Source organism: Amia ocellicauda, unplaced genomic scaffold, assembly GCF_036373705.1.
Source record: "Amia ocellicauda isolate fAmiCal2 unplaced genomic scaffold, fAmiCal2.hap1 HAP1_SCAFFOLD_62, whole genome shotgun sequence".
NCBI classification, from domain to species: domain Eukaryota; kingdom Metazoa; phylum Chordata; class Actinopteri; order Amiiformes; family Amiidae; genus Amia; species Amia ocellicauda.
The window spans coordinates 274,298-297,179 of NW_027102992.1; the positions used below are offsets into that span (position 1 = coordinate 274,298).

The 22,882-nt window shown below is 46.3% G+C and overlaps 9 non-coding genes and 28 pseudogenes across 9 annotated transcripts; all 37 read left to right on the plus strand.

Annotated features, from left to right (window-relative positions):
* The first annotated feature begins 9,340 nt into the window (after positions 1-9,340).
* On the plus strand, positions 9,341-9,459 carry LOC136739905 (uncharacterized; annotated as a pseudogene).
* Positions 9,460-9,676: 217 nt separating this feature from the next.
* LOC136739650 (5S ribosomal RNA) lies at positions 9,677-9,795 on the plus strand. The gene has a single exon (XR_010812971.1). It is a non-coding gene; the product is annotated as a 5S ribosomal RNA (ribosomal RNA).
* A 211-nt stretch (positions 9,796-10,006) lies between these two features.
* On the plus strand, positions 10,007-10,125 carry LOC136739867 (uncharacterized; annotated as a pseudogene).
* A 212-nt stretch (positions 10,126-10,337) lies between these two features.
* On the plus strand, positions 10,338-10,456 carry LOC136739843 (uncharacterized; annotated as a pseudogene).
* A 220-nt stretch (positions 10,457-10,676) lies between these two features.
* On the plus strand, positions 10,677-10,795 carry LOC136739826 (uncharacterized; annotated as a pseudogene).
* A 215-nt stretch (positions 10,796-11,010) lies between these two features.
* Positions 11,011-11,129, plus strand: LOC136739964 (5S ribosomal RNA). The gene has a single exon (XR_010813036.1). It is a non-coding gene; the product is annotated as a 5S ribosomal RNA (ribosomal RNA).
* Positions 11,130-11,349: 220 nt separating this feature from the next.
* Positions 11,350-11,468, plus strand: LOC136739695 (uncharacterized; annotated as a pseudogene).
* A 556-nt stretch (positions 11,469-12,024) lies between these two features.
* LOC136739832 (uncharacterized) lies at positions 12,025-12,143 on the plus strand (annotated as a pseudogene).
* A 220-nt stretch (positions 12,144-12,363) lies between these two features.
* Positions 12,364-12,482, plus strand: LOC136739831 (uncharacterized; annotated as a pseudogene).
* Positions 12,483-12,706: 224 nt separating this feature from the next.
* On the plus strand, positions 12,707-12,824 carry LOC136739850 (5S ribosomal RNA). The gene has a single exon (XR_010813002.1). It is a non-coding gene; the product is annotated as a 5S ribosomal RNA (ribosomal RNA).
* A 216-nt stretch (positions 12,825-13,040) lies between these two features.
* Positions 13,041-13,159, plus strand: LOC136739841 (uncharacterized; annotated as a pseudogene).
* Positions 13,160-13,369: 210 nt separating this feature from the next.
* Positions 13,370-13,488, plus strand: LOC136739641 (5S ribosomal RNA). The gene has a single exon (XR_010812963.1). It is a non-coding gene; the product is annotated as a 5S ribosomal RNA (ribosomal RNA).
* A 222-nt stretch (positions 13,489-13,710) lies between these two features.
* LOC136739643 (5S ribosomal RNA) lies at positions 13,711-13,829 on the plus strand. The gene has a single exon (XR_010812965.1). It is a non-coding gene; the product is annotated as a 5S ribosomal RNA (ribosomal RNA).
* A 221-nt stretch (positions 13,830-14,050) lies between these two features.
* LOC136739678 (uncharacterized) lies at positions 14,051-14,169 on the plus strand (annotated as a pseudogene).
* A 220-nt stretch (positions 14,170-14,389) lies between these two features.
* On the plus strand, positions 14,390-14,508 carry LOC136739790 (uncharacterized; annotated as a pseudogene).
* A 225-nt stretch (positions 14,509-14,733) lies between these two features.
* Positions 14,734-14,852, plus strand: LOC136739734 (uncharacterized; annotated as a pseudogene).
* A 224-nt stretch (positions 14,853-15,076) lies between these two features.
* Positions 15,077-15,195, plus strand: LOC136739782 (uncharacterized; annotated as a pseudogene).
* A 221-nt stretch (positions 15,196-15,416) lies between these two features.
* Positions 15,417-15,535, plus strand: LOC136739798 (uncharacterized; annotated as a pseudogene).
* A 225-nt stretch (positions 15,536-15,760) lies between these two features.
* LOC136739783 (uncharacterized) lies at positions 15,761-15,879 on the plus strand (annotated as a pseudogene).
* Positions 15,880-16,100: 221 nt separating this feature from the next.
* LOC136739799 (uncharacterized) lies at positions 16,101-16,219 on the plus strand (annotated as a pseudogene).
* A 210-nt stretch (positions 16,220-16,429) lies between these two features.
* Positions 16,430-16,548, plus strand: LOC136739737 (uncharacterized; annotated as a pseudogene).
* A 215-nt stretch (positions 16,549-16,763) lies between these two features.
* Positions 16,764-16,882, plus strand: LOC136739759 (uncharacterized; annotated as a pseudogene).
* Positions 16,883-17,094: 212 nt separating this feature from the next.
* Positions 17,095-17,213, plus strand: LOC136739847 (uncharacterized; annotated as a pseudogene).
* A 210-nt stretch (positions 17,214-17,423) lies between these two features.
* On the plus strand, positions 17,424-17,542 carry LOC136739813 (uncharacterized; annotated as a pseudogene).
* A 219-nt stretch (positions 17,543-17,761) lies between these two features.
* LOC136739864 (uncharacterized) lies at positions 17,762-17,880 on the plus strand (annotated as a pseudogene).
* Positions 17,881-18,096: 216 nt separating this feature from the next.
* On the plus strand, positions 18,097-18,215 carry LOC136739753 (uncharacterized; annotated as a pseudogene).
* Positions 18,216-18,438: 223 nt separating this feature from the next.
* Positions 18,439-18,557, plus strand: LOC136739754 (uncharacterized; annotated as a pseudogene).
* A 215-nt stretch (positions 18,558-18,772) lies between these two features.
* Positions 18,773-18,891, plus strand: LOC136739764 (uncharacterized; annotated as a pseudogene).
* Positions 18,892-19,102: 211 nt separating this feature from the next.
* On the plus strand, positions 19,103-19,221 carry LOC136739654 (5S ribosomal RNA). The gene has a single exon (XR_010812975.1). It is a non-coding gene; the product is annotated as a 5S ribosomal RNA (ribosomal RNA).
* A 217-nt stretch (positions 19,222-19,438) lies between these two features.
* Positions 19,439-19,557, plus strand: LOC136739920 (5S ribosomal RNA). The gene has a single exon (XR_010813009.1). It is a non-coding gene; the product is annotated as a 5S ribosomal RNA (ribosomal RNA).
* A 214-nt stretch (positions 19,558-19,771) lies between these two features.
* On the plus strand, positions 19,772-19,890 carry LOC136739795 (uncharacterized; annotated as a pseudogene).
* Positions 19,891-20,106: 216 nt separating this feature from the next.
* LOC136739915 (uncharacterized) lies at positions 20,107-20,225 on the plus strand (annotated as a pseudogene).
* Positions 20,226-20,448: 223 nt separating this feature from the next.
* Positions 20,449-20,567, plus strand: LOC136739755 (uncharacterized; annotated as a pseudogene).
* Positions 20,568-20,782: 215 nt separating this feature from the next.
* LOC136739765 (uncharacterized) lies at positions 20,783-20,901 on the plus strand (annotated as a pseudogene).
* Positions 20,902-21,112: 211 nt separating this feature from the next.
* On the plus strand, positions 21,113-21,231 carry LOC136739655 (5S ribosomal RNA). The gene has a single exon (XR_010812976.1). It is a non-coding gene; the product is annotated as a 5S ribosomal RNA (ribosomal RNA).
* A 217-nt stretch (positions 21,232-21,448) lies between these two features.
* On the plus strand, positions 21,449-21,567 carry LOC136739931 (5S ribosomal RNA). Its single transcript, XR_010813010.1, has one exon. It is a non-coding gene; the product is annotated as a 5S ribosomal RNA (ribosomal RNA).
* Positions 21,568-21,781: 214 nt separating this feature from the next.
* On the plus strand, positions 21,782-21,900 carry LOC136739796 (uncharacterized; annotated as a pseudogene).
* The last annotated feature ends 982 nt before the right edge of the window (positions 21,901-22,882 follow it).

Consider the following 22,882-nt stretch of genomic DNA (forward strand, 5'->3'; position numbering starts at 1 on the left):
TTCTTCCAATCCAGCGCGTCATGTTTCCCAGAGTACTTTGGAACCATCTTACCCGGTCCGCTGGTTCGTCATGGCCTGGGGAACGAGTTTTTAACCTCCGGTACATGCTCTGCTGCTCCGGCTGTATAGAACCGCTCTACAATGGCCACCAAGGTGTCAGCGGACAGCACCTCATTCTGGCCAACCCAGCGTCGAACGTCCTTGGGCAAACAGCGTTGGTAGTTGTCAAGGACTATGGCCTCCACCACCTCGGCTGATGAATGGACCTCTGGCTGTAGCCATTTCCTGGCCAGATGGATCAGATCAAACATCTGCGTTCGGATTGGTTGTCCTGGTTGGTAGGCCCACTGCTGAAACCGATGTGCCCTCACTGCGGTGGTCACGCCCAATCGGGTCATTATCTCTGCTTTCAATTTATCATAGTCCTGGGCGTCCTTCAGCTCCAGATCAAAGTACGCTTTCTGTGCATCCCCTGCCAGATAAGGTGCCACAAGCCCTGCCCAGGAATCTTTTGGCCATCCCTCTCTCTGCTGTCCTCTCAAAGGTCATAAGGAAGGCCTCAACATCGTCCTGTTTTGTCATTTTCTGCAGAAAGTGATTGGTGCGGGGAGTGGAATGGGTTGCAGCCCCCTGTGGCCCAATCCTGGTTGCAAGTGCTTCAACACTCTCTTTCAGCTCTTTAGTCACCTTTTCCTGCTCTTCTCTAAACATTTTATTTGTATCATGCTGGACCTGCAGTGCTTCCTGATGCATCCGCATAGCATCCTGGTGAGCCACCTGCTGCACCCTGGTCGCTTCCTGTTGGGCTTTTACAGCCTGTAGTTTTTTTTTTTTTGGATAAAAAAATTCACTCAGCCAGTCTGGGTTTCATGAGGTGCTGCCCGCATTCTACACCAAATGTGACAAAACGCCTTGGCTGTACACATGTGCGGGTCTTCTCTGTGATCTTCTTAGGAGTAAAAACCAGTCATGACCCAGGGAGGAGGTTGCAAATACAGGGCTGTGCCTGTATGTTTACTTCAAACAAAACAAATCTGAAAACAAAACCTAACTCACACTGGAGTTGTAACTAATCTTACATAATCATTCTATTTTAAACAAAGTCTGGAATAAATAAGTCTTGGCTTTCTCCTTATGAGCTACCTCTGTTTTCCAGATAACTCACCCTATTGTCTCTCACTTCTCTCTCTCTCAGGCCCGCCTTATATACCTGGTGAATAATTGAGGAAGTAACACCAAGTGACCACATTAGGTGCTAGAATGGCTGCCTGAGGGTTTCTGGGGAGTGTAGTTGCCTAGGGTCGGTATTCTACCCTAGAGTACACACCTTGCAGCAGACCTGGCCTGACATATCTGCCATGTATGACCCTGCCCCTTGGTTTGTCACAATACATACATACATACATATACACGGAAAATAAATAATAGAATTATGAATCACAATAAGATGTAATGAAGTACAGAAAAAGAAAATGTAATAAAATGTGATCTTTAATACATACAAATAAAGAAAATAGGTATACCATTTCCAGATTCCTTTTTTGAAATACAATGACATGCATTACAAACGAGTATTTACATTATATTTACAGCCGGTGCTCGTGTGTCACTGTGTCCCTCAGGCTGTGGTTGGCGCTGACATATTGGGCAGAATGTGTCCCTTATTTTGGGCTAAAGCTTTCTGTGGAGGGGAACGTGGGTGAGTTTGTACCATTCTTGGGGGGCTCTGCCTTGTTGGGGCGGAGCTGTGATCCAGGTGAACAGCAGATCGGGCATAGGTGGGCATGTGGGCAGAGGAGTAGGAAGGCCGGTCAAGCAAATAAGCTTGCTAAGGTACGCAGCAGCAGCAAGCAGCCCCCCCATCCAGCCAGCCAGCCAGTCTGGCTGGCAGTGACTGAGTGGTTGACAGACGGCAAGCAACGGAATGTACGTGCTCTGTGATGTCATAGCAGTCAGCTGAGAGAGGCTCGTGATGTCATGGCTGAGCTGGCTGGCTGTCTGTCTGGCTGGCTCTGTGTGTGTGTGTGTGTGTGCGTGTGTCTGTCTGTCTGTCAATTCATTTCAATTCAATTCAAAGGTTCTTTATTGGCATGATCTATCACAATATTGCCAAAGCAGATACAAATGTTCTATCAATCAAGACAAAACATTGCAATACAAGATTCAATGGAACAAATATAGTACACATTGAAATAAAATTAAGTAGGATATAAACCATATTTGTTGTTTGTATCAAAATTTGTGTCATGACATCAGAAAAATCACTGTTTTTATTTTGTTTTGCAAATGGAGTGCCACAGGCTGGTGTCTACACACTGTCTCGCAGGCTGTGGCAGGTGGATACATATTGCGCTGCTAAGAAGGCAGTGCGCTCCTCCTCTCCCAGCAGGACGGGGAGTTTGCAGCAATCGGGGATCATGCTGAACTCAGGGATATGCATTTTTAATATTTTAAAGTATGTCTCCCTGATTTTTGTGTATTTAGGGCAGGACAGCAGGAAATGCGCCTGTGTTTCGACCTCCCCTAGGTCACACTGGCTGCACAGCCGCTCTTCTCTGGCAACCCAGAATTTTCTGTAGCGGCCTTTTTCAATGGCGAGGCTGTGGTCACTGAGCCTGTATTTAGTTAGATTTTGTCTCTCTTTTATATTTTGGATTTTTAAGTATTCAGCCAATGTAATGTTTCTATTCAGGGCCCGGTAGCATTCCAATTTGTTTTGTTATTCTAATTCGTGTCTCTAATCTTTTGTGTATTTGCTTTTCAGGTACATGTCAATTTTCCCAATTGTTGTTGTTTTGGTCATTGTGTGTTCGGGCTCTGTGAGCCTCAGAGCCGTGGGGGCGTTTCTGTGTACGTGTAAGATGTTTTTATTAAATTCTAGGTGGAATATTTCCATGGGGCTTTTGTCCCAATTGTTGTTATTGAGGTTCATGAGGGGACCCCACACTTCGCTCCCATATAGCAGGATTGGTTGGATGATGGAGTTTAATATTTTAATCCAAATAGTTATTGGTATTGTTGTTTTCCCAAATTGTGTCTTTATGGCATAAAATGCCCGGCGTGCCTTGTCTTTTAATGCGTTTATAGCCAGGCTGAAGCTCCCTGACGCACTGATGGTCAGGCCAAGGTAGTTGTATCTGGTGCAGTGCTCTAATCCAGTGCTGCCCAGAGTGAAGCGGTACCTGTTTCCCTGAGATGGGGCTTTTTTCTGGAAAACCATAACTCTGGTCTTGTCCAGATTGACTGCCAGGGCCCATTTCTGACAGTACTGCTCTAGCAGCGCCAGGTTCTGCTGAAGCCCCTGCTCTGTGGGCGACAGCAGCACCAGGTCATCTGCATAGAGCAGGAACTTGATCTCTGTGTCATGGAGAGTTAGGCTGCGGGCGTCAGACTGCTCCAACACTGTGGCCAACTCGATGATGTAGATGTTGAACAGTGTTGGACTCAGACTGCAGCCCTGTCTCACTCCCCGCCCCTGAGTGAAGAACTCTGTTCTTGAGTTGCCAATTTGAACTCCGCATTTGTTTTCAGAATACATTGATTTAATGATGTCATAAACTTTACCCCCTACACCACTCTGTAGAAGTTTATAAAATAATCCCTTGTGCCAGATTGAGTCAAATGCCTTTCTAAAGTCTACAAAACAGGCAAATATTTTTCCTTTATTGTTTTGGGTATATTTATTTATGAGGGTGTGTAGAGTGTAAATATGATCGGTTGTGCTGTGTTTTGGTAGGAAGCCAATCTGACTCTTATTCAGGACACTGTGCTTGGTAAGGAAGGCCAGTATCTGGGCGTTGATGATACTGCAGAACACCTTCCCCAGGTTACTGCTCACACAGCTGCCCCAGTAGTTATTGGGGTCTAATTTGTCTCCACTTTTAAAAATCGGGGTGATCAATCCTTGATTCCCGACCTCAGGGAAACACCCGGCTCTCAGCACCAGGTTAAAGAGTTTGAGCAGAGCCTCCTGCAGCTGCGGGCTGCTGTGCTTCAGCATCTCAGGGCTGATGCTGTCGGGGCCGCTGGCTTTCCTGGGTTTGAGGATTTTGAGTTGATGTTTTAGTTCCTGTATTGTAAATGGGTTATCTAAGGGATTTTGGTTATTCTTAATGATTTCTTCCAATTTATTTAGGTTTTTTAATATTTTAACCTGTTCTGGCTTTGGATTGTTTTCAACATTTTGGTAAAGTTTTTCAAAGTGTGTTTTCCAGATTTCTCCATTTTGAATTGGTATTTCATTTTTTGTTTTTGGGGTATTTATTCTGCCCATATAGTGGTCTTTTTTCTTACTGAGGAGTTGCTTGTAGTGCCGCAGGGCCTGGCAGTAGCTGAGGCGAGCCTCCTGGTTGTCGGGCTCTCTGTGTTTAGTGTTGGAGAGATGTCTCAGGTGTTTCCTAGAAGTTTCACACTCCTGGTCACACCACTGTTCTTTTTTTCTTTTAGACGATTTCATATTTTGGTTTTTAATTGTTTTAATGTTTGATTTTAAAGCCAGTCTCGCAAATATTTCATTCAGTGTTTTGGTGGCTGAGTTTATTCCGTTTTGGTTTATTTGATAGTGTGAGGATTGATATCTGTCTAACATGTTTTCAATCTCATCACTATTCAGGGCTCTTGTGTAGTTCTCTGTGCTGGGCTCTGACCATCTCTAACTGGGTGGCAGGGAGACCAGTTTTGTGGGAAGTTTGGCTCTGACTTGTGGCTGCGCTGATCTTTTTAGGTAAAGTGTTATTTGGCTGTGGTCTGATAGTGGAGATTGTTGTCTGACTATAAACGCATTGTTGGCTTGTGGGTCCAGGTCAGTTATGGCGTAGTCCACCACACTGCTGCCCAGAGCCGAGCAGTATGTGAATCTCCCCAGAGAGTACCCCCTGGTCCTGCCATTGATGATATATAGACCCAGGCTTTTACATAGGCGCACTACCTGCTTCCTGCTCTTGTTTACCACGCTGTCGTGGCTGTGTCAGTGTGGAGGTGTGTGTGTGGCACAGCGGGGAGTCTCCGAACAGGTGTGTGTTCCCCTCTGTATTGATGTAGTCCATCTCTCTGCCAGTCCTGGCATTGAGATCGCCACACAGCAGTACAGAGCCCAGGGTCTGGAAGTGGCAGATTTCGTTTTGAAGCTCATGAAAGCCTTCCTCATTATAGTAGGGGGAGTCTGCGGGTGGCATATAAATTGCACATAGGTATATATCTGTGTTATTTTGTAGGGTGTCTTTTCTGATTTTCATCCACAGGTGTGTGTCTCCTCTCTGTACTGGGCATAGGGCTGCTCGGAGCTCCTCCCTGTACCACACGATAATCCCCCACGAGGCCCTGCCACACCTGACTTTGGGTTTTTTATAGGAGGGCACAATCAGCTCCCTGTATCCATTGTATCCATCCAGTGTATAGACATATCTGCACAGCACCAAGTCTCTACAAGAATGAAAACATCTGAACTATTTACAGTGTTGATCAGTTCAGGGCCTGTGCTCTTCATTCCAAAAGTTGAGGAGCGTAAACCCTGCATATTCCAACTGCTTATTTTAAAGGACATGTTAATATATTTTATTATACTTGTCTCTTCTACATAAGAAAGTTTAATTTGTGGTCTACAACTGATATTATATTACTATTCATAATTATATATGGATATACATAATAATCACTCACAGATTTTATCTTTGCATCAAAATATCAGAATAATTAAATCACATTTTTTCTTACTCTCCATCTCCACAACCATATATATGTGTGTTGAGGCTCAGTTAACTCAGCAGTGTGGTACAGATGACACTGAGGAGTTGCCTTATCTGGGCCAGCTGGGCAGCATCGGGCCTCCAGGCTCTGGAAGCCGCTGCTGCGTGGCTGTGTGGCTGTGCTGGTCCCCGGCTGTCCGCTCTGCTGTGCTGGACGGGCCCTCTGGGGATGGGGGGGCGGGGAATGGGGCCGCGGGGTCTCAGGGGCTGGGGCTGGGGTGGAGCCGGTGGCTGGGGATGTGGCCGGGGGCTGGGGGGTTTGCTCCTGGTCTCGAGGTGGGGGTGTGTGGGGTTTCGGCCCAGGGTTGTGTCCTTGAGGACCTTTGAGATGATCCTCACACCCGTCTTGTTGAGGTGGACGTGGTCATACAGGTGATGTGGCTGGATGTCTCAGTGGTGTGCCAGGTGGACGTTGGGGAGGAGGGCACATCTTCGGGACACTTCTGCGTTGATGGCCTGGATGATGTGCAGGGGCACGTCTGTGCGGGGCAGCAGTGTGGAGATGGAAATTTTGGCAGTTGGGAATTCCTCTGTGGCTTTCGTTGCTACCTGTCTCAGGGCTGAGGCCACATCGCCCCTGCGGGCACTCAGGTCGTTAGTGCCGGTGTGGATGAGGATGTGTTTGACTTGGCAAAGCCTCCTCTTGGAGAGCAGCTCCAGGGCTCTCTGTGCTGTGGAGCACCAAAGCTTTTTCACTTTTCGCCCAGGGAAGAGGCGCCTCTCAACCAGGAACTTCCCATTGGATTCGCTCAGAATGACCACCTCTGCGTTGACCTGCCACTCCGGGTTTGCGTCGGGAGTGGTGGGGGCAGCGGGTGTGTTTTGGGGGAGTGGCGTTTCAGGGGGTTGTGTATTAGTGGCAGGTCTGGTGATAGTGGGTGTGTCAGGAGTGGTGGGGAGTGTGGGTGGATCAGTGGGTGCGTCAGGGGTTGGAGGTGTTGTGGGGTCAGTGCAGTGCAGTCTCTGTGCTCCAGTGATGTGTAGCTCCTCTCTTAGCTCCTCCAGCTGGCTCTGCAGGCTCCTTAGCTGGCTGTGCTGGGGTGTCCTGGTCAGCTCCTCCCTCGCTCTGCGCAGCTCCGTCCTCAGGGTTTGTCTCTGCTCCTCCAGGTCTCTCACTGCTGCTCTCAGCTCATGGATCTCAGCCTTGTGCTGCATCTTTAGTCTGTGCATCTCATCCCGGAGCTGATCACACAAGGAGGTCTGGGCCAGGGTGCTCAAGGTCTGCTCCCTGAACTCCGCAAACTCCAGCTCCAGCACTGATAGGCATTCCTTTAGTGTTTTAATGTTGCTGGAGAGTTTTGGGGAGACAGGGGGGCAGTCTGTGGGAGATGGGGCACTGTCTGGCTCCGTGTGGCTGGGGGCAGACTGCAGGGTGGCCGGCTCTGGCTCTTGTTTCTCTACCTCAGTCTGCTGCTTTGAGGTGTGGAAGCCGAGAGCTAATTGGTCCAGGCTGCTCTCGCTGCCCTGCACCATGATGGTCCCGTTGTGGTATACATTAAAAGTGAGCATCACACTGTCTGTGTCTTTCTCTACCAGCACTGAGATCTGCCTGCCTCTGCTAATGCCCCTCTTGTTGTTATTGGGGTATGTCTGGCACAGGGTTTTGTGAAAGGCGCTGTAGAACAGTAGATTGTTCTTGACCCTGTTTTCTCCTTTACCGGTGTAGTCTAGGATGAGGGTCTCAGGAGATGCTCTCATCACAGCTTGTTTGTAGTCCTTCTTAGCCTGTGCAGAGCGAATGTCTTCAGGGTATCGGATTTCAAAAGGCAGCTCTGCAGTCAGACTGCTGTTCGATAGATTTCTATCAGTCTCAGTGGCAGTTGGGCTCTCTCCTACTGTCACTCTATTCAAATCGGAGCTCTGCATTTTCATTGGCTGAGTCAACTACTGAGAATGCTTATTTATTTTATTAATACATATTTTTTTGTTTAATTATTTGTCTCTTACCTCCAATTCTTGTCTTCAGCTTTTCTTTTCTGACTTTTCTTCCTGAACTGTCTCTCTGCTTTCTTCTTTTTGTGTTTCTCTTAAAATTATTATTTTTTGAATACTTTTTCTTCTGAATTTCTATTCCATGTCTTCTGTGTATGTTTATAGTGCTATATATTCATTTGTAAATCACAAATTAAATCCGCTTATGTATAAAAACAAATGTTTTTTAGGAGCTCATATTCCTCTCTCTCTCTCTCTCTCTCTCTCTCTCTCAATTCATTTCATTTGTATTGTCAAAGCAATTGGACATACATACACATACATACATATACACTCACCTAAAGGATTATTAGGAACACCTGTTCAATTTCTCATTAATGCAATTATCTAATCAACCAATCACATGGCAGTTGCTTCAATGCATTTAGGGGTGTGGTCCTGGTCAAGACAATCTCCTGAACTCCAAACTGAATGTCTGAATGGGAATGAAAGGTGATTTAAGCAATTTTGAGCGTGGCATGGTTGTTGGTGCCAGACGGGCCGGTCTGAGTATTTCACAATCTGCTCAGTTACTGGGATTTTCACGCACAACCATTTCTAGGGTTTACAAAGAATGGTGTGAAAAGGGAAAAACATCCAGTATGCGGCAGTCCTGTGGGCGAAAATGCCTTGTTGATGCTAGAGGTCAGAGGAGAATGGGCCGACTGATTCAAGCTGATAGAAGAGCAACTTTGACTGAAATAACCACTCGTTACAAACGAGGTATGCAGCAAAGCATTTGTGAAGCTACAACACGTACAACCTTGAGGCGGATGGGCTACAACAGCAGAAGACCCCACCGGGTACCACTCATCTCCACTACAAATAGGAAAAAGAGGTGAGACATTCAGATGGTAGAGTCAGAATTTGGCGTAAACAGAATGAGAACATGGATCCATCATGTCTTGTTACCACTGTGCAGGCTGGTGGTGGTGGTGTAATGGTGTGGGGGATGTCTTCTTGGCACACTTTAGGCCCCTTAGTGCCAATTGGGCATCGTTTAAATGCTACGGCCTACCTGAGCATTGTTTCTGACCATGTCCATCCCTTTTTGACCACCATGTACCCATCCTCTGATGGCTACTTCCAGCAGGATAATGCACCATGTCACAAAGGTCGAATCATTTCAAATTGGTTTCTTGAACATGACAATGAGTTCACTGTACTAAACTGGCCCCCACAGTCACCAGATCTCAACCCAATAGAGCATCTTTGGGATGTGGTGGAACGGGAGCTTCGTGCCCTGGATGTGCATCACACAAATCTCCATCAACTGCAAGATGCTATCCTATCAATATGGGCCAACATTTCTAAAGAATGCTTTCAGCACCTTGTTGAATCAATGCCACGTAGAATTAAAGCAGTTCTGAAGGCGAAAGGGGGTCAAACACAGTATTAGTATGGTGTTCCTAATAATCCTTTAGGTGAGTTCATCGTAGCTCTTAATACTCTCTTTCTGTCTGGAGGAGATATAATTGAAGTATTGTACACGTACCCGGCTACTTTCAACACCCATTGCTGCACTGATATTTTTCCCTCCATTTTTCTTTATCCATTTTTTTTTTGCTGGAAGTTCCGTCAATACCCGTCAGCCTTTAAGAGACATCATGCAGCCAGGCCTCTTGGCTTGCGGCCACACCGTCCTGAACGCGCCCAATCTCATCAGATCTCGGAAGCTAAACGGGGCAAGGGTTCGTCAGTACTTGGATGGGTGACCTCCTGGAGATATCAGGTGCTGCAAGTTATTTCGTCTCCTGGGTAACTTTATCGTAGCTCTAAATACTCTCTTTCTGTCTGGAGGAGATATAATTGAAGAATTGTACACATACCCGGCTACTTTCAACACCCTTTGCTGCACTGATATTTTTCCCTCCATTTTTTTTTCTTTTTTTTTTTTTTTTGCTGGAAGTTCCGTCAATACCCTCCAGCCTTTAAGAGACATCATGCAGCCAGGCATCTTGGCTTGCGGCCACACCATCCTGAACGCGCCGGATCTCGTCAGATCTCGGAAGCTAAACGGGGCAGGGCCTGGTCAGTACTTGGATGGGAGACCTCCTAGAAATACCAGGTGCTGCAAGCTTTTTACGTCTCCTGGGTAACTTCATCGTAGCTCTTAATACTCTCTTTCTGTCTCCAGGAGATATAATTGAAGAATTGTACACGTACCCGTCTACTTTCAACACCCTTTGCTGCACTGGTATATTTCCCTCTATTTTTCTTTTTTTTTTTTTGCTGGCAGTTCCGTCAATACCCGCCAGCCTTTAAGAGACATCATGCAGCCAGGCATTTCGGCTTGCGGCCACACCATCCTGAACGCGCCCGATCTCGTCAGATCTCGGAAGCTAAACGGGGCAGGACCTGTTCAGTACATGAAAGTGAGACCTCCTGGAAATACCTAGTGCTGCAAGCTTTTACGTCTCCTGGGTAACTTTATCGTAGCTCTTAATACTCTCTATCTGTCTGGAGGAGATATAATTGAAGTATTGTACACGTATCCAGCTACTGTCAACACCCTTTGCTGCACTGATATTTTTCCATCCATTTTTCTTTTTTTTTTTTTTTGCTGGAAGTTCCGTCAATACCCGCCAACCTTTAAGAGACATCATGCAGCCAGGCCTCTTGGCTTGCGGCCACACCGTCCTGAACGTGCCCGATCTTGTAAGATCTCGGAAGCTATACGGGGCAGGAACTGGTCAGTACTTGGATGGGAGACCTCCTGGAAATACCTGGTGCTGCAAGCTTTTACGTCTCCTGGGTAACTTTATCGTAGCTCTTAATTCTCTCTTTCTGTCTGGAGGAGATATAATTGAAGAATTGTACACGTACCCAGCTACTGTCAACACCCTTTGCTGCACTGATATTTTTCCATCCATTTTTCTTTTTTTTTTTTTTTTTTTTTTTGCTGGAAGTTCCGTCAATACCCGCCAGCCTTTAAGAGACATCATGCAGCCAGGCATCTTGGCTTGCGGCCACACCATCCTGAACTCGCCCGATCTCGTCAGATCTTGGAAGCTAAACGGGGCAGGACCTGGTCAGTACATGAATGTGAGACCTCCTGGAAATACCTGGTGCTGCAAGCTTTTACGTCTCCTGGGTAACTTTATCGTAGCTCTTAATACTCTCTATCTGTCTGGAGGAGATATAATTGAAGTATTGTACACGTACCCAGCTACTGTCAACACCCTTTGCTGCACTGATATTTTTCCATCCATTTTTCTTTTTTTTTTTTTTTTTTGCTGGAAGTTCCGTCAATACCCGCCAACCTTTAAGAGACATCATGCAGCCAGGCCTCTTGGCTTGCGGCCACACCGTCCTGAATGCGCCCGATCTCGTCAGATCTCGGAAGCTAAACGGGGCAGGGCCTGGTCAGTACTTGGATGGGAGACCTCCTAGAAATACCAGGTGCTGCAAGCCTTTTACGTCTCCTGGGTAACTTCATCGTAGCTCTTAATACTCTCTTTCTGTCTCCAGGAGATATAATTGAAGAATTGTACACGTACCCGGCTACTTTCAACACCCTTTCCTGCACTGATATTTTTCCCTCCATTTTTCTATTTTTTTTTTTTTTTTTTTTGCAGGAAATTCCGTCAATACCCGATAGCCTTTAAGAGACATCATGCAGCCAGACATCTCGGCTTGCGGCCACACCGTCCTGAACGCGCCCGATCTCGTCAGATCTCGGAAGCTAAACGGGGCAGGACCTGGTCAGTACTTGAATGTGAGACCTCCTGGAAATACCTGGTGCTGCAAGCTTTTACGTCTCCTGGGTAACTTTATCGTAGCTCATAATACTCTCTATCTGTCTGGAGGAGATATAATTGAAGAATTGTACACGTACCCGGCTACCTTCAACACGCTTTGCTGCACTGATATTTTTCCCTCCATTTTTCTTTTTTCTTTTGTTTTTTGCTGGAAGTTCCATCAATACCCTCCAGCCTTTAAGAGACATCATGCAGCCAGGCCTCTTGGCTTGAGACCACACCGTCCTGAAGACGCAAGATCTCGTCAGATCTCGGAAGAAAAACTGGGCAGGGCCTGGTCAGTAATTAGATGGGTGACCTCCTGGAAATACCAGGTGCTGAAAGCTTTTTACATCTCCTGGGTAACTTCAGCGTAGCTCTTAATACTCTCATTCAGTCTGGAGGAGATATAATTGAAGAATTGTACATGTACCCGGCTACTTTCAACACCCTGTCCTGCACTGATATTTTTCCCTCCATTTTTCTATTTATTTATTTTTTATTTTTTGCTGGAAGTTCCGTCAATACCCGCCAAACCTTTAAGAGACATCATGCAGCCCGGCCTCTTGGCTTGCGGCCACACCGTCCTGAACACGCCCGATCTCGTCAGATTTCGGAAGCTAAACGGGGCAGGACCTGGTCAGTACATGAATGTGACACCTCCTGGAAATACCTGGTGCTGCAAGCTTTTTACGTCTCCTGGGAAACTTCATCGTAGCTCTTAATACTCTCTATCTGTCTGGAGGAGATATAATTGAAGTATTGTACACGTACCCGGCTACTTTCAACAGCCTTTGCTGCACTGATATTTTTCCCTCCATTTTCCATTTTTTTTTTTTTTTTTTTTGCTGGAAGTTCCGTCAATACCCGCCAGCCTTTTAAGAGACATCATGCAGCCAGGCCTCTTGGCTTGCGGCCACACCGTCCTGAACGCGCCCAATCTCATCAGATCTCGGAAGCTAAACGGGGCAGGACCTGGTCAGTACATGAATGTGACACCTCCTGGAAATACCTGGTGCTGCAAGCTTTTACGTCTCCTGTGTAACTTTATCGTAGCTCTTAATTCTCTCTTTCTGTCTGGAGGAGATATAATTGAAGAATTGTACACGTACCCAGCTACTGTCAAAACCCTTTGCTGCACTGATATTTTTCCATCCATTTTTCTTTTTTTTTTTTTTTTTTTTTTTTTTTGCTGGAAGTTCCGTCAATACCCGCCAGCCTTTAAGAGACATCATGCAGCCAGGCCTCTTGGCTTGCGGCCACACCGTCCTGAACGCGCCCGATCTCATCAGATCTCGGAAGCTAACGGGGCAGGGCCTGGTCAGTACTTGGATGGGTGACCTCCTGGAAATACCAGGTGCTGCAAGCCTTTTACGTCTCCTGGGTAACTTCATCATAGCTCTTAATACTCTCTTTCAGTCTGTAGGAGATATTATTGAAGAATTGTACACGTACCCGGCTACTTTCAAAACCCTTTGCTGCACTGATATTTTTCCCTCCATTTTTCTTTTTTCTTTTTTTTTTTGCTGGAAGTTCCGTCAATACCCGCCAGCCTTAAAGAGACATCATGCAGCCGGGCCTCTCGGCTTTCGGCCACACCGTCCTGAATGCGCATGATATCGTCAGATCTCGGAAGCTAAACGGGGCAGGGCCTGGTCAGTACTTGGATGGGAGACCTCCTAGAAATACCAGGTGCTGCAAGCTTTTTACGTCTCCTGGGTAACTTCATCGTAGCTCTTAATACTCTCTTTCTGTCTCCAGGAGATATAATTGAAGAATTGTACACGTACCCGGCTACTTTCAACACCCTTTGCTGCACTGGTATATTTCCCTCTATTTTTCTTTTTTTTTTTTGCTGGCAGTTCCGTCAATACCCGCCAGCCTTAAAGAGACATCATGCAGCCAGGCATCTCGGCTTGCGGCCACACCATCCTGAACGCGCCCGATCTCGTCAGATCTCGGAAGCTAAACGGGGCAGGGCCTCGTCAGTACTTGGATGGGAGACCTCCTGGAAATACCTGGTGCTGCAAGCTTTTTACGTCTCCTGGGTAACTTTATCGTAGCTCTTAATTCTCTCTTTCTGTCTCCAGGAGATATAATTGAAGAATTGTACACGTACCCGGCTACTTTCAACACCCTTTCCTGCACTGATATTTTTCCCTCCATTTTTCTATTTTTTTTTTTTTTTTTTTTTTGCTGGAAATTCCGTCAATACCCGCCAGCCTTTAAGAGACATCATGCAGCCAGACATCTCGGCTTGCGGCCACACCGTCCTGAACGCGCCCGATCTCGTCAGATCTCGGAAGCTAAACGGGGCAGGGCCTCGTCAGTACTTGGATGGGAGACCTCCTGGAAATACCTGGTGCTGCAAGCTTTTTACGTCTCCTGGGTAACTTCAGCGTAGCTCTTAATACTCTCATTCAGTCTGGAGGAGATATAATTGAAGAATTGTACATGTACCCGGCTACTTTCAACACCATGTCCTCCACTGATATTTTTCCCTCCATTTTTCTATTTATTTATTTTTTATTTTTTGCTGGAAGTTCTGTCAATACCCGCCAGCCTTTAAGAGACATCATGCAGCCCTGCCTCTTGGCTTGTGGCCACACCGTCCTGAACACGCCCGATCTCGTCAGATCTCGGAAGCTAAACGGGGCAGGGCCTCGTCAGTACTTGGATGGGAGACCTCCTGGAAATACCTGGTGCTGCAAGCTTTTTACGTCTCCTGGGAAACTTCATCGTAGCTCTTAATACTCTCTATCTGTCTGGAGGAGATATAATTGAAGTATTGTACACGTACCCGGCTACTTTCAACAGCCTTTGCTGCACTGATATTTTTCCCTCCATTTTCCATTTTTTTTTTTTTTTTTTTCTGCTAGAAGTTCCGTCAATACCCGCCAGCCTTTAAGAGACATCATGCAGCCAGGCATCTCGGCTTGCGGCCACATCATCCTGAACGCGCCCGATCTCGTCAGATCTCGGAAGCTAAACGGGGCAGGGCCTGGTCAGTACATGAAAGTGAGACCTCCTGGAAATACCAGGTGCTGCAAGCTTTTTACGTCTCCTGGGTAACTTCATCATAGCTCTTAATACTCTCTTTCTGTCTCCAGGAGATATAATTGAAGAATTGTACACGTATCCAGCTACTGTCAACACCCTTTGCTGCACTGATATTTTTCCATCCATTTTTCTTTTTTCTTTTTTTCTTTTTTTTTTTTGCTGGAAGTTCCGTCAATACCCGCCAGCCTTAAAGAGACATCATGCAGCCAGGCATCTCGGCTTGCGGCCACACCATCCTGAACGCGCCCGATCTCGTCAGATCTCGGAAGCTAAACGGGGCAGGACCTGGTCAGTACATGAATGTGAGACCTCCTGGAAATACCTGGTGCTGCAAGCTTTTACGTCTCCTGGGTAACTTTATCGTAGCTCTTAATTCTCTCTTTCTGTCTGGAGGAGATATAATTGAAGAATTGTACACGTACCCAGCTACTGTCAACACCCTTTGCTGCACTGATATTTTTCCATCCATTTTTCTTTTTTTTTTTTTTTTTTTTTTTTTTTGCTGGAAGTTCCGTCAATACCCGCCAGCCTTTAAGAGACATCATGCAGCCAGGCCTCTCGGCTTTCGGCCACACCGTCCTGAACGCGCCCGATCGCGTACGATCTCGGAAGCTAAACGGGGCAGGACCTGGTCAGTACTTGGATGGGAGACCTCCTGGAAATACCTGGTGATGCAAGCTTTTACGTGTCCTGGGTAACTTTATCGTAGCTCTTAATTCTCTCTTTCTGTCTGGAGGAGATTTAAATGAAGAATTGTACACGTACCCAGCTACTGTCAACACCCTTTGCTGCACTGATATTTTTCCATCCATTTTTCTTTTTTTTTTTTTTTTTTTTTTTTGCTGGAAGTTCCGTCAATACCCGCCAACCTTTAAGAGACATCATGCAGCCAGACATCTCGGCTTGCGGCCACACCGTCCTGAACGCGCCCGATCTTGTCAGATCTCGGAAGCTAAACGGGGCAGGACCTGGTCAGTACTTAAATGTGAGACCTCCTGGAAATACCAGGTGCTGCCAGCTTTTTACGTCTCCTGGGGAACTTCATCGTAGCTCTAAATACTCTCTTTCTGTCTGGAGAAGATAAAATTGAAGAATTGTACACGTACCCGGCTACTTTCAACACCCTTTGCTGCACTGATATTTTTCCATCCATTTTTCTTTTTTTTTTTTTTTTTTTTTTTTTTTGCTGGAAGTTCCGTCAATACCCGCCAGCCTTTAAGAGACATCATGCAGCCAGGCCTCTCGGCTTTCGGCCACACCGTCCTGAACGCGCCCGATCGCGTACGATCTCGGAAGCTAAACGGGGCAGGACCTGGTCAGTACTTGGATGGGAGACCTCCTGGAAATACCTGGTGATGCAAGCTTTTACGTGTCCTGGGTAACTTTATCGTAGCTCTTAATTCTCTCTTTCTGTCTGGAGGAGATTTAAATGAAGAATTGTACACGTACCCAGCTACTGTCAACACCCTTTGCTGCACTGATATTTTTCCATCCATTTTTCTTTTTTTTTTTTTTTTTTTTTTTTGCTGGAAGTTCCGTCAATACCCGCCAACCTTTAAGAGACATCATGCAGCCAGACATCTCGGCTTGCGGCCACACCGTCCTGAACGCGCCCGATCTTGTCAGATCTCGGAAGCTAAACGGGGCAGGACCTGGTCAGTACTTAAATGTGAGACCTCCTGGAAATACCAGGTGCTGCCAGCTTTTTACGTCTCCTGGGGAACTTCATCGTAGCTCTAAATACTCTCTTTCTGTCTGGAGAAGATAAAATTGAAGAATTGTACACGTACCCGGCTACTTTCAACACCCTTTGCTGCACTTGTATTTTTCCCTCTATTTTTCTTTTTTTTTTTTGCTGGCAGTTCCGTCAATACCCGACAGCCTTTAAGAGACATCATGCAGCCAGGCATCTCGGCTTGCGGCCAAACCATCCTGAACGCGCCCGATCTCGTCAGATCTCGGAAGCTAAACGGGGCAGGACCTGGTCAGTACATGAATGTGAGACCTCCTGGAAATACCTGGTGCTGCAAGCTTTTACGTCTCCTGGGTAACTTTATCGTAGCTCTTAATACTCTCTATCTGTCTGGAGGAGATATAATTGAAGTATTGTACACGTACCCAGCTACTGTCAACACCCTTTGCTGCACTGATATTTTTCCATCCATTTTTTTTTTTTTTTTTTTTTTTTGCTAGAAGTTCCGTCAATACCCGCCAACCTTTAAGAGACATCATGCAGCCAGGCCTTTCGGCTTGTGGCCACACCGTCCTGAATGCGCCCGATCTCGTCAGCTCTCGGAAGCTAAACAAGGCAGGGCCTGGTCAGTACTTGGATGGGAGTCCTGCTAGAAATACCAGGTGCTGCAAGCTGTTTACGTCTCCTTGGTAACTTCATCGTAGCTCTTAATACTCTCTTTCTGTCTGCAGGAGATACAATTGAAGAATTGTACACGTACCCGGCTACTTTCAACACCCTTTCCTGCACTGATATTTTTCCCTCCATTTTTCTATTTTTTTTTTTTGCTGGAAATTCCGTCAATACCCGCCAACCTTTAAGAGACATCATGCAGCCAGGTCTCTTGGCTTGTAGTCACACTGTCCTGAACGCGCCCGATCATATCAGATTTCGGAAGCTAAACGGGGCAGGGCCTGGTCAGTACATGGATGTGTGACCTCCTGGAAATACCAGGTGCTGCAAGCTTTTTACGTCTCCTGGGTAACAGCATCGTAGCTCTTAATACTCTCTTTCTGTCTCCAGGAGATATAATTGAAGAATTGTACACGTACCCGGCTACTTTCAACACCCTTTGCTGCACTGGTATATTTCCCTCTATTTTTCTTTTTTTTTTTTGCTGGCAGTTCCGTCAATACCCGCCAGCCTTTAAGAGACATCATGCAGCCAGGCATCTCGGCTTGCGGCCACACCATCCTGAACGCGCCCGATCTCGTCAGATCTCGGAAGCTAAACGGGGCAGGACCTGGTTAGTACATGAATGTGAGACCGCCTGGAAATACCTAGTGCTGCAAGTTTTTACGTCTCCTGGGTAACTTTATCGTAGCTCTTAATACTCTCTATCTGTCTGGAGGAGATATAATTGAAGAATTGTACATGTACCCGGCTACTTTCAACACCCTTTGCTGCACTGATATTTTTCCCTCCCTTTTTCTATTTTTTTTTTTTTTTTTTTTGCTGGAAGTTCCGTCAATACTAGCCAGCCTTTAAGAGACATCATGCAGCCAGGTCTCTTGGCTTGCGGCCACACTGTCCTGAACACGCCTGATCTCATCATATCTCGGAAGCTAAACGGGGCAGGGTCTGGTCAGAACTTGGTTGGGTGACCTCCTGGAAATACCAGGTGCTGCAAGCTTTTTACGTCTCCTGGGTAACTTCATCGTAGCTCTTAATACTCTCTTTCAGTCTGGAGGAGATATTATTGAAGAATTGTACACGTACCCGGCTACTTTCAACAGCCTTTGCTGCACTGATATTTTTCCCTCCATTTTTCTTTTTTTTTTTTTTTTTTTGCAGGAAGTTCCGTCAATACCCACCAGCCTAAAGAGACATCATGCAGCCAGGCTTCTTGGCTTGCGGCCACACCGTCCTGAACGCGCCCGATCTCATCAGATCTCGGAAGCTAAACGGGGCAGGGCCTGGTCATTACTTGAATGTGAGACCTTCTGGAAATTCCAGGCGCTGCAAGCTTTTTTCGTCACCTGGGGAACTTCGTCGTAGCTTTTAATACTCTCTTTCTGTCTGGAGGAGATTTAATTGAAGAATTGTACACGTACCTGGCTACTTTCAACACCCTTTGCGGCACTGATTTTTTTCCCTCCGTTTTTCTTTTTTTCTTTTTTTTTTTTTATTTGCTGGAAGTTCCGTCAATACCCGCCAGCCTTTAAGAGACATCATGCAGCCAGGCCTCTCGGCTTGCGGCCACACCGTCCTGAACGCGCCCGATCTTGTCAGATCTCGGATGCTGAACGGGGCAGGGCCTGGTCAGTACTTGGACGGGTGACCTCCTGGAAATACCAGGTGCTGCAAGCTTTTATCGTCACTTGGGTAACTTCATCGTAGCTCTAAATACTCTCTTTCTGTCTGGAGGAGATATAATTGAAGTATTGTACACGTACCCGGCTACTTTCACCACTCTTTGCTGCAGTGATATTTTTCCCTCCATTTTTCTTTTTTCTTTTTTATTTTGCTGGAAGTTCCGTCAATACCCTCCAGCCTTTAAGAGACATCATGCAGCCAGGCCTCTTGCTTGCGACCACACCGTCCTGAGCGCGACCGATCTCATCAGATCCCGGAAGCTAAACGGGGCAGGGCCTGTTCAGTACTTGGATGGGTGACCTCCTGGAAATACCAGGTGCTGCAAGCTTTTTACGTCTCCTGGGTAACTTCATTGTAGCTCTTAATACTCTCTTTCAGTCTGGAGGAGATATAATTGAAGAATTGTACATGTACCCGGCTACTTTCAACACCCTTTCCTGCACTGATATTTTTCCCTCCATTTTTCTATTTTTTTTTTTGCTGGAAGTTCCGTCAATACCCGCCAGCCTTTAAGAGACATCATGCAGCCAGGCCTCTTGGCTTGCGGCCACACCGTCCTGAACGCGCCCGATCTCATCAGATCTCGGAAGCTAAATGGGGCAGGGCCTAGACAGTACTTGAATGGGTGACCTCATGGAAATACCAGGTGCTGCAAGCTTTTTACGTCCCCTGGGTAACTTCATCGTAGCTCTTAATACTCTCTTTCAGTCTGGAGGAGATATAATTAAAGAATTGTACACGTACCCGGCTACTTTCAACACACTTTGCTGCACTGATATGTTTCCCACCATTTTTCTTTTTTCTTTTTTTTTTTTGCTGGAAGTTCCGTCAATACCCGCCAACCTTTAAGAGACATCATGCAGCCAGGCGTCTCGGCTTGTGGCCACACCGTCCTGAATGCGCCCGATCTTGTCAGATCTCGGAAGCTAAACGGGGCAGGGCCTGGTCAGTACTTGGATGGGTGACCTCCTGGAAATACCAGGTGCTGCAAGCTTTTTACTTCTCCTGGGTAACTTTATCGTAGCTCTTAATACTCTCTTTCTGTCTGGAGGAGATATAATTGAAGTATTGTACACGTACCCGGCAACTTTCAACACCATTTGCTGCACTGATATTTTTGCCTCCGTTTTTCTTATTTTTTTTTCTTTGCTAGAAGTTCCGTCAATACCCGCCAGCCTTTAAGAGACATCATGCAGCCAGGCCTCTCGGCTTGCGGCTACACCGTCCTGGACGCACCCCGTCTCGTCAGATCTCGGAAGCTAAACGGGCCAGGGCCTGGTCAGTACTTGGATGGGTGACCTCCAGGAAATACCAGGTGATGCAAGCTTTTTACGTCTCCTGGGTAACTTCATCGTAGCTCTTAATACTCTCTTTCAGTCTGGAGGAGATATTATTGAAGAATTGTACACGTACCCGGCTACTTTCAACAGCCTTTGCTGCACTGATATTTTTCCCTCCATTTTTCTTTTTTTTTTTTTTTTTTTGCAGGAAGTTCCGTCAATACCCACCAGCCTAAAGAGACATCATGCAGCCAGGCGTCTTGGCTTGCGGCCACACCGTCCTGAACGCGCCCCATCTCGTCAGCTCTCGGAAGCTAAACTGGGCAGGGCCTGGTCATTACTTGAATGTGAGACCTTCTGGAAATTCCAGGCGCTGCAAGCTTTTTTCGTCACCTGGGGAACTTCGTCGTAGCTTTTAATACTCTCTTTCTGTCTGGAGGAGATTTAATTGAAGAATTGTACACGTACCTGGCTACTTTCAACACCCTTTGCGGCACTGATTTTTTTCCCTCCGTTTTTCTTTTTTTCTTTTTTTTTTTTTATTTGCTGGAAGTTCCGTCAATACCCGCCAGCCTTTAAGAGACATCATGCAGCCAGGCCTCTCGGCTTGCGGCCACACCGTCCTGAACGCGCCCGATCTTGTCAGATCTCGGATGCTGAACGGGGCAGGGCCTGGTCAGTACTTGGACGGGTGACCTCCTGGAAATACCAGGTGCTGCAAGCTTTTATCGTCACTTGGGTAACTTCATCGTAGCTCTAAATACTCTCTTTCTGTCTGGAGGAGATATAATTGAAGTATTGTACACGTACCCGGCTACTTTCACCACTCTTTGCTGCAGTGATATTTTTCCCTCCATTTTTCTTTTTTCTTTTTTATTTTGCTGGAAGTTCCGTCAATACCCTCCAGCCTTTAAGAGACATCATGCAGCCAGGCCTCTTGCTTGCGACCACACCGTCCTGAGCGCGACCGATCTCATCAGATCCCGGAAGCTAAACGGGGCAGGGCCTGTTCAGTACTTGGATGGGTGACCTCCTGGAAATACCAGGTGCTGCAAGCTTTTTACGTCTCCTGGGTAACTTCATTGTAGCTCTTAATACTCTCTTTCAGTCTGGAGGAGATATAATTGAAGAATTGTACATGTACCCGGCTACTTTCAACACCCTTTCCTGCACTGATATTTTTCCCTCCATTTTTCTATTTTTTTTTTTGCTGGAAGTTCCGTCAATACCCGCCAGCCTTTAAGAGACATCATGCAGCCAGGCCTCTTGGCTTGCGGCCACACCGTCCTGAACGCGCCCGATCTCATCAGATCTCGGAAGCTAAATGGGGCAGGGCCTAGACAGTACTTGAATGGGTGACCTCATGGAAATACCAGGTGCTGCAAGCTTTTTACGTCCCCTGGGTAACTTCATCGTAGCTCTTAATACTCTCTTTCAGTCTGGAGGAGATATAATTAAAGAATTGTACACGTACCCGGCTACTTTCAACACACTTTGCTGCACTGATATGTTTCCCACCATTTTTCTTTTTTCTTTTTTTTTTTTGCTGGAAGTTCCGTCAATACCCGCCAACCTTTAAGAGACATCATGCAGCCAGGCGTCTCGGCTTGTGGCCACACCGTCCTGAATGCGCCCGATCTTGTCAGATCTCGGAAGCTAAACGGGGCAGGGCCTGGTCAGTACTTGGATGGGTGACCTCCTGGAAATACCAGGTGCTGCAAGCTTTTTACTTCTCCTGGGTAACTTTATCGTAGCTCTTAATACTCTCTTTCTGTCTGGAGGAGATATAATTGAAGTATTGTACACGTACCCGGCAACTTTCAACACCATTTGCTGCACTGATATTTTTGCCTCCGTTTTTCTTATTTTTTTTTCTTTGCTAGAAGTTCCGTCAATACCCGCCAGCCTTTAAGAGACATCATGCAGCCAGGCCTCTCGGCTTGCGGCTACACCGTCCTGGACGCACCCCGTCTCGTCAGATCTCGGAAGCTAAACGGGCCAGGGCCTGGTCAGTACTTGGATGGGTGACCTCCAGGAAATACCAGGTGATGCAAGCTTTTTACGTCTCCTGGGTAACTTCATCGTAGCTCTTAATATTCTTTATCTGTCTGGAGGAGATATAATTGAAGTATTGTACACTTTGTCTTAGGGACAGTCTGGCTAGCAGTGACTGAGTGGTTGACAGACGACAAGCAACGGAATGTACGTGCTCTGTGATGTCATAGCAGTCAGCTGAGAGAGGCTCGTGATGTCATCGCTGAGCTGTCTGTCTGTCTGTCTGTCTGTCTGTCTCTCTCTCTCTCTCTCTCTCTCTCTCTCTCTCTCTCTCTTCCTCTCAATTCAATTCATTTGTATTGTCAAAGCAATTGGACATACATACATACATATATATATATATATATATATATATATATATATATACATACATACATACATCCATACATGCTAGAAAGTCATTACAATGTTATCTTAAAGGCTAACTAAGCAGAACATATATCATTATAGAACAGAGTTCATAGGTCAACACATGGTTTTAGGGAACAGGCACGTAGGTCATACCGTTTGACAATGTCTCCAAGGTTCTCATCGTAAATAACAAACAGAAATCAAACTATCTTCTGGGCTGACCTTCTAGCTTGACCGTATCTTTCTTAAGTATACAAGAGAGAAAAACAGGTGTAAGAAAATAATTTCTAATTTTCCTTCTACACATATATACATACATACATACATATGTAGCGTTATTTTGGGTGTATTTTGATAAGAGCATTTGGGCTCTGAGCTGAAGCACTAATCTAAAGAAGACCTCTCCCCCCCCAAAGTTATCAGATTTCCTTAGCTCATCAGCTTGGAACTGGTTTGCATCAAAGTGACAGTTTTGGGGAGGATGGCACCGAGAAGAGGCCAAATAGTTTGGAATTCTGCTATGAGATGTCTGGAGAAAGGGGCCTGTAGGTGATAAAAACTCTTTGAAGTGGATGAGAGCCGAAATCCCGACATAGAGCTACGAACCCAGGCCAACCGGCATTTCCAAAAGAT